We start from the raw sequence: 6,844 nt of genomic DNA, 5'->3' as shown, positions 1-6,844 counted from the left end.
CGTTGCAGACAAAAGGGAGAGAAGGTTCGAAGTGCCTGGGGAAGGAACGAGCTTGCAATGCAAGCTGTCACGAGGACGAGTGTGTGACGAGTGTTGACGGCGTGTCCTGGGTGAGGAGGGGAGCAGTGGAAGGGACGCTGGGGCCACAGGGCTTTGCGAAGGCGGGGTGTGTCCTCGTGGTGTTATGCTGCCTCCGCGTCCATTGTGAGCATAGCCTGGACTTTGTCGTGCCAGCAGCGGGCTCAGTCACCCCGGACACAGCTTTGGGGTCACCAGCTCCCAGCTTGTCATTGTTGTCAATCCAGGCACTGCCTTACGCCACCGCCTCCCCCAGCTTCCCATGGGACAGCGAGAGACAAGCTGTTATTCTCGGCTTGTCCCTCTTGTTCCCTGAGCCCCACAGGGACTGCACGGATATGCCCCAGCGTGACCCCGTGGGACTACTGCTGTCTGCTTGCCTTAAACTCACCAATTAGAATTCCCTTAGGGGCCGGGCGCGGTGGCTCACGCCTGTAATCCCAGCACTCTGGGAAGCGGAGGCGGGAACTCTTGTGCTCAGGAGTTCGAGACCAGCCTGAGCAAGGACGAGACCCCTGTCTCTACTAAGAAAATAATAGAAATAAATTAGCCGGGCCACTAAAAATACATAGAAAAATTAGCCGGGCATGGTGGCACATGCCTGTAGTCCCAGCTACTCGGGAGGCTGAGGCAGGAGGATTGCTTGAACCCCGGAGTTGGAGGTTGCTGTGAGCTAGGCTGATGCCACGGCACTCACTCTAGCCTGGGCAACAGAGTGAGACTCTGTTTCAAAAAAAAAAAGAAATCCTTTAGGAAACCTGCTTGGGTAACACCCTGCACCCCACTGCTCTCTCTCTCTCTCTCTCTCTCTCTCTCTCCTAGATGAGTGCACGTGCCCCTGTGAGCGGCACTGCCTGCCCTCTTGTCTTCTCTCTGGGACCCGTAAGTAATAAACCGCTGCTGTGGTTCCATGTGTTTTGCTGTGCTGCCCCCTGTGTCCCACGTGACCACCACACCCAAACCTCGTCTTCCCTAGTCAGGGCTAGAACCTACAGCCACTGTCCAGGGAAACACCTTAAGATCAAATTAGAAAGAATTGATATTTGCTAAACAAAAAGATTATGCTTTTTATACTGAATACAAAGGGAACCCAGTCAGAACTTATCCAGGAGGGGAATGTGATACGATGCAAGTTTTAAACAATCAGGCAACCACTGCATGGGAGGGAAGTAAGGGTATCACTAGGTATAAATGTGAAAAAAGATTCAACTTTGTCACTACTGACTGATAAAATAATTGCATTGGTGGACAATCCAAAAGAATCAATGGAAAAATTATGAACAGTAATATGATTGTTCAGTTAGAGAGATGAGACGGTAATCATTAGCTTGCTTATGAGCAAGAAAAAATAGAAAATAAGAAACAAATCAATACTGCAAAGAATAGCAAAAAAAAGGAAATAAATTTAAAAGAAATGTGCAAGCTTAAAGCAAAGAAAAAACATTTACAGAAGGGCAGAAAAGAAAGGAAAATAATTAGGAAATATATCCCACATTATTATAAAGATGTTGGTTGTTCTCAAATTAATCTGTGAAGTTAGAGAAATTTCAACCAAAACTTAAACTGATCCTATCATTCACTTAGAGGAAATAAATGAGGGAATTGATACATAATTTGAAAAGAAAACAAGACTCAAAAGAGACTTCCTGCGCCAGATATGTAGTAGTTACCGTTGGCCCTTGAATAACACAGGTGTGAGCTCCTTGGGGACACTTACTCGCAGGTGTTTTCAATAAAAATGACATTGAGTGTGTCTGTTTCTCCTGCCTCCCCTCCACCTCCTCTGCCTCCTCTGCCTCCTCTGCCTGTGCCACCCTGAGCAGCAGGACCAACGCCTCCTCTTCCTCCTTCTCACCCTACTCAGTGTGATGACAATGAGGATGAAGACCCTTATGGTGACCGACTTCCACTTAATGAGTGGTAAGGATAGTTCCTCTTCCTAATGATTTTCTCAATAACATTTTCTTTTCTCTGCTTACTTCATTGTAAGAATACAATATATAATACATAAACAGACTGGGCATGGCACTGTTATATTGCGCTTTGGGAGGCCAAGGTGGAAGAGTTGCTTGAGGCCAGGAGTTCAACACCAGCCTGGGTAACAAAGTGAGACCCCATCTCTATAAAAAAATTTTTTTAAAACATTAGCCAAGCATGGTGGCGCGTGCCTGCAGTCCCAACTACTCAGGGGGCTGAGCCCAGGAGTTTGAGGTTGCTGTGGGCTAGGCTGATGCCACAGCACTCTAGCCTGGGCAGCAGAGTGAGACTCTGTTTCAAAAAAAAAGAAGAAGATGGTGTCTGCTGTTATCCCACTCTAAATTACTATTTTTCCAGGTGTAACTGTGTATATATATATATATATATATATATTTGGCCTTTTCCTCATTTCCTGGCATATAACTCCAAAACCCTTGGAATCTCCAGAGTAATAATATCTTTTTTTTTTTTTTTTTTTTTTTTGAGACAGAGTCTTGCTTTGTTGGCCAGGCTAGAGTGAGTGCCGTGGCGTCAGCCTAGCTCACAGCAACCTCAAACTCCTGGGCTCAAGCAATCCTCCTGCCTCAGCCTCCCAAGGGGCTGGGACTACAGGCATATGCCACCACTCCCGGCTAATTTTTTCTATATATATTAGTTGGCCAATTAATTTCTTTCTATTTATAGTAGAGATGGGGTCTTGCTCTTGCTCAGGCTGGTTTTGAACTCCTGACGTCAGCAATCCGCCCCGCCCTGGCCTCCCAGAGTGCTAGGATTACAGGCTGAGCCACTTCACCAGCCCAGAGTGATATCTTTAGTACACTAATGAGGCCCCTAGCCGGCTTCTGGATGGGGCTGGTTAGCAGAAAACCAACCCAGGATTAGACCCTGGCTTGAGGCTCCAGTTCCCAGCTTCCTCCTGGAAGGGGAAAAGGTGGTGCTGGTCGCCATGGCAATGATGTCATCAGTCATGCCCAGTAGTGAAGCCTCCATAAAACCCCCAAATGACCGAGCTCTGAGGGCTTCCAGAGCTGGCACTCAGAGGTGGCACCCAAGCAGGGCAGGAAGGTGGCACCCAAGCAGGGCAGGAAGCTCCTCGCCTCTTCTTCCTTCCTTCGCTCTGCACACCTTTTCCATCCATCTGGCTGTTCACCTGTATCCTTTGCAATATTCTTTATAGAAAATGGATAATGTAAGTATTAATGGAAAAATGAAACTCTAAAATTATTTAAAGAGGTTTATTCTGAACCAATATGAGTGATCACAGCCCAGAGAGCCATAAACCCAAGAAGCCTTGAGTAAGTGGTCCCAGGGCAGTTGGGTTACAGTTTAGTTTTATGCATTTCAGGAAGACAGGAATTACAGGTAAAATCATAAATCAATTTTTGGAAGATATACATTCGTTTGTCCACAAAAGGTGGGACATCTGGAAGTAGGAGTTTACAGATTATAGGTAGGAAATACAGGAAATATCCATACACTCCTATATCTTTGAGTGTTTTCTTAAAAAATTCATGTGTTGATTTTTGTCAAAGTTTTTTTTAGCATTACTGGAGATAGTCATATGAATTTTCTTAATATCAACATAGTGAACTTTATTCATAGATTTTATAATATTAACTGTTCCTGATACATGATCATGGTATATTATCTTTTTAATGCCATGTTTCCAGTATAATTTTTTTCTTTGACCCAAGAGTTATGAGGAAGAACGCTTTAAGTTTCTAAATATAAGCACCAAATTTAATCCTGTAAGTACAACTGATTGCTTAAACACATACATTTTGTAAGAACATTAAGATAATTATGGAAGAATGGGCACTTGAGATGCACAGCTATCTCAGAGAAGAGGAGTAGGATTATAAATGAGAGATAGGATATAGATTAACTCTTTTCTCTATATGTCTTTGTATTATTGTGTTACTTGTTATATACATATATTAACTAAATAATTGAGGAGAAAAATTTACTAAGTCAATAAAAATAATAACATTTCTATATATTACGATAGAGTCACCAACGGCTACAATCCTTGATACATGGTTTCCACAATACCATGTATATCCTTTCCTCATGGCATGATTTTTATTTTATTGTTAACATATTTTATATTTGTGTCTCCCACTCTAGGCTCTGAGCCCTTAGGAACAATGACCTAGGTCAATTAATCTTTGTATATCCAAGGACTGAAAACCTACTCTACGTATAGTGGATGCTTCAGAAAACTTTTTGACATGACAGATAAAAGCCTTACTGTGTGGATTATCTCCTGGGCATGCACATTGAGAGATTTGGGAAATGCACTAAATAACAAACCATCTCGCATGGCTGAATGAGTATAAAAAGAAACATGCCAGGCTGGCTGCTCTGAGTGGCAGTTCTGAGCTCACTGGTGTGGAGTCCCCTCCCCATAAATGTAACTGCTGTCCTTAGAAAGACGAGTTAGAGAGGACCAGACCTTCCTATTAGGACCAGGAATACTGGAGCAAATCTGTGACTGGTGCCATTACTCTGAGTTCTAACTCTGTGACCGTCAGACTCTTTTCTGGACAACTTCTTACATGAGCTCATGAGAATGACTCTTGGTGATCTAATCCTGAAGCTACTTTTCATGGTCCAGACTGGGATCGGGGTCCTGGGGAACACCTTTCTTCTCTTAACCTATGCCTCCACATCCTGCACTGGCCAGGCGCTGCGGCCCACTCACCTGATTCTCACCAACCTAGCTGTGGCCAACTTCTTGGTTCTTCTCTTCAAGGGGATCCCTCAGATGACATTAATCTGGGGAGTGACACACACCCTGGGAAAAACTGGGTGTAAACTTGTCTATTACATCCACAGAATGGCCCGGGGCCTTTCTCTCTGCACCACTTGTCACCTGAGCAGTTTTCAGGCCATGACCATCAGCCCTGGAACTGGCCGGTGGATGAAGCTCAAAGACCGAGCTTTGAAGAACAACGGTTTCTCCTGCTTCTTGTGCTGGGTCTCCAACCTGCTGATGAACATCTTTGTTCCTGTACACATAGAGGCCCTTCAGCACATCCACAATTCTACTGAGGCACGGAATTACGGACTGTGCTCTTCTAAAACTCCTGGAACATCTTCTGCTGTGAAATATACAACTCTAATGACTTTCCCGGATATTGTGTTCATGGGGCTCATGGCCTGGGCCAGTGTCTACATGGTACTTCTCCTGCTCAGACACCACCGGAGAGTGAGGCATATTCACACCCTCAGCAACTCCCACAGATTCTCCCCGGAGGCCAAAGCCACTCAAACCATTCTGCTTCTGGCAAGCACCTTCATTTTCTTTTACTTCGTCGATTCTATCCTTACAATTTATAGTACTGTTTATTTCAAATCTCCCCTCTGGCTGCAACACACTACCACCTTGCTGACATCCTGTTATCCCACCCTCAGCCCCCTGATACTGATGATTCGAGATCCTCGGGTACCAAGTTTCTGTTTTTAGATAGTGAAAAACAAAATCCCAAATTACTAGTGGCCCCATTTGCAAGGGAGTTTCTTTTCTCAAAGAATCTGCTTATTCACTTTTTCAAGCGAGGATGTATGGACGTCTAGAACATGACAGACATACGCCCAAGACACAGATGATAATAGATTTGGATGACATTGACTTAGCCACGTGGTGGCTTTCAGCTTCACTCGGAAGGCACGCATACTCCCAAGTAAACCCCAAACTGTTAGCATTATCCTGATGCTTTCTGATTGCATTTTTCCTTTGAAATATTTGCTGGAAGCATAGAGGTGAGGTTGGGTAGAAATAATTTGGGGGCATATTAGAATTTTTAATGGTTCATTAGAGCAGATTAGATGCAATATTGCATATTGATAAACAATAACAGCTTATGTACCAACTACAACTATAACCCATGGGAAGCCATTTAATCATTATAAGATTTAGGGTATTTACCTGTAAGAGAAATAAATTTTGTCCTCTGAGATTACTGTGTAAAAATAAATGCAGTGATGAGGTGGGACTTTAAGAAAAGTTAGGGCTTCTGTAAATCCATCCTGCCATAAAAGTGACATAAATATTGTCAACTTTTGTTATAACTCCAGAAATTAACCAAAAGTTTACAATATTCTGAGCAGCATTTATTTAAGAAAAAACTGTGAGCCTCCATAATAACAGTGGGGTTTGTGGCATTTTAACTTGGCCTGCTCCTGGCACCGTCTCCCCAGTGCTGCACCTGCTTTGAAAAATAGCTTCGAAACCACCGGATCCAGGAAAACCACCAGCCTTGCACCAGACAGGCACCGAAGCTTGGAAATCCTCAAAAAGCCACCTCCTCAGAGCAATGTCATCATGTGACTTGTCTTACAGCCCCATGATTAAGTTCCATTCTTTGTCCTGCTCATTCTTTGACGGAACTCACAGTTCATTGTGAAGGAAAAGCCCTAGCAGGGCACTCCTTAAAAAAAATCAATTCCAGCCAGGCATGGTGGCTCACGCCTGTAATCCCAGCACTCTGGGAGGCTGAGGCAGGAGGATTGCTCTAGGTCAGGAGTTCAAAACCAGCCTGAGCAAGAGCGAGACCCCGTCTCTACTAAAAATAGAAAGAAATTAATTGGCCAACTAATATATATAGAAAAAATTAGCCAGGCATGGTGGCGCATGCCTGTAGTCCCAGCTACACGGGAGGCTGAGGCAGGAGGATCGCTTGAGCCCAGGAGTTTGAGGTTGCTGTGAGCTAGGCTGATGTCACAGCACCCTAGCCTGGGCAACAGAGTGAGACTCTGTCTCAAAAAAGAAAAAAAAAAAATGTGG

At 44.2% G+C, this 6,844-nt stretch overlaps 1 non-coding gene across 1 annotated transcript; it reads left to right on the top strand.

Annotated features, from left to right (window-relative positions):
- The first annotated feature begins 895 nt into the window (after positions 1–895).
- On the top strand, positions 896–5,997 carry LOC105877188 (uncharacterized). Its single transcript, XR_012915882.1, has 3 exons — positions 896–960; positions 1,902–1,998; positions 4,183–5,997. It is a non-coding gene; the product is annotated as an uncharacterized LOC105877188 (transcript).
- Positions 5,998–6,844: the final 847 nt, after the last annotated feature.

This window comes from Microcebus murinus, chromosome 32 (assembly GCF_040939455.1).
Source record: "Microcebus murinus isolate Inina chromosome 32, M.murinus_Inina_mat1.0, whole genome shotgun sequence".
NCBI lineage: Eukaryota > Metazoa > Chordata > Mammalia > Primates > Cheirogaleidae > Microcebus > Microcebus murinus.
Note: the sequence above shows the minus strand (reverse complement) of the source record. Positions and strands in the feature narration are given on the sequence as shown.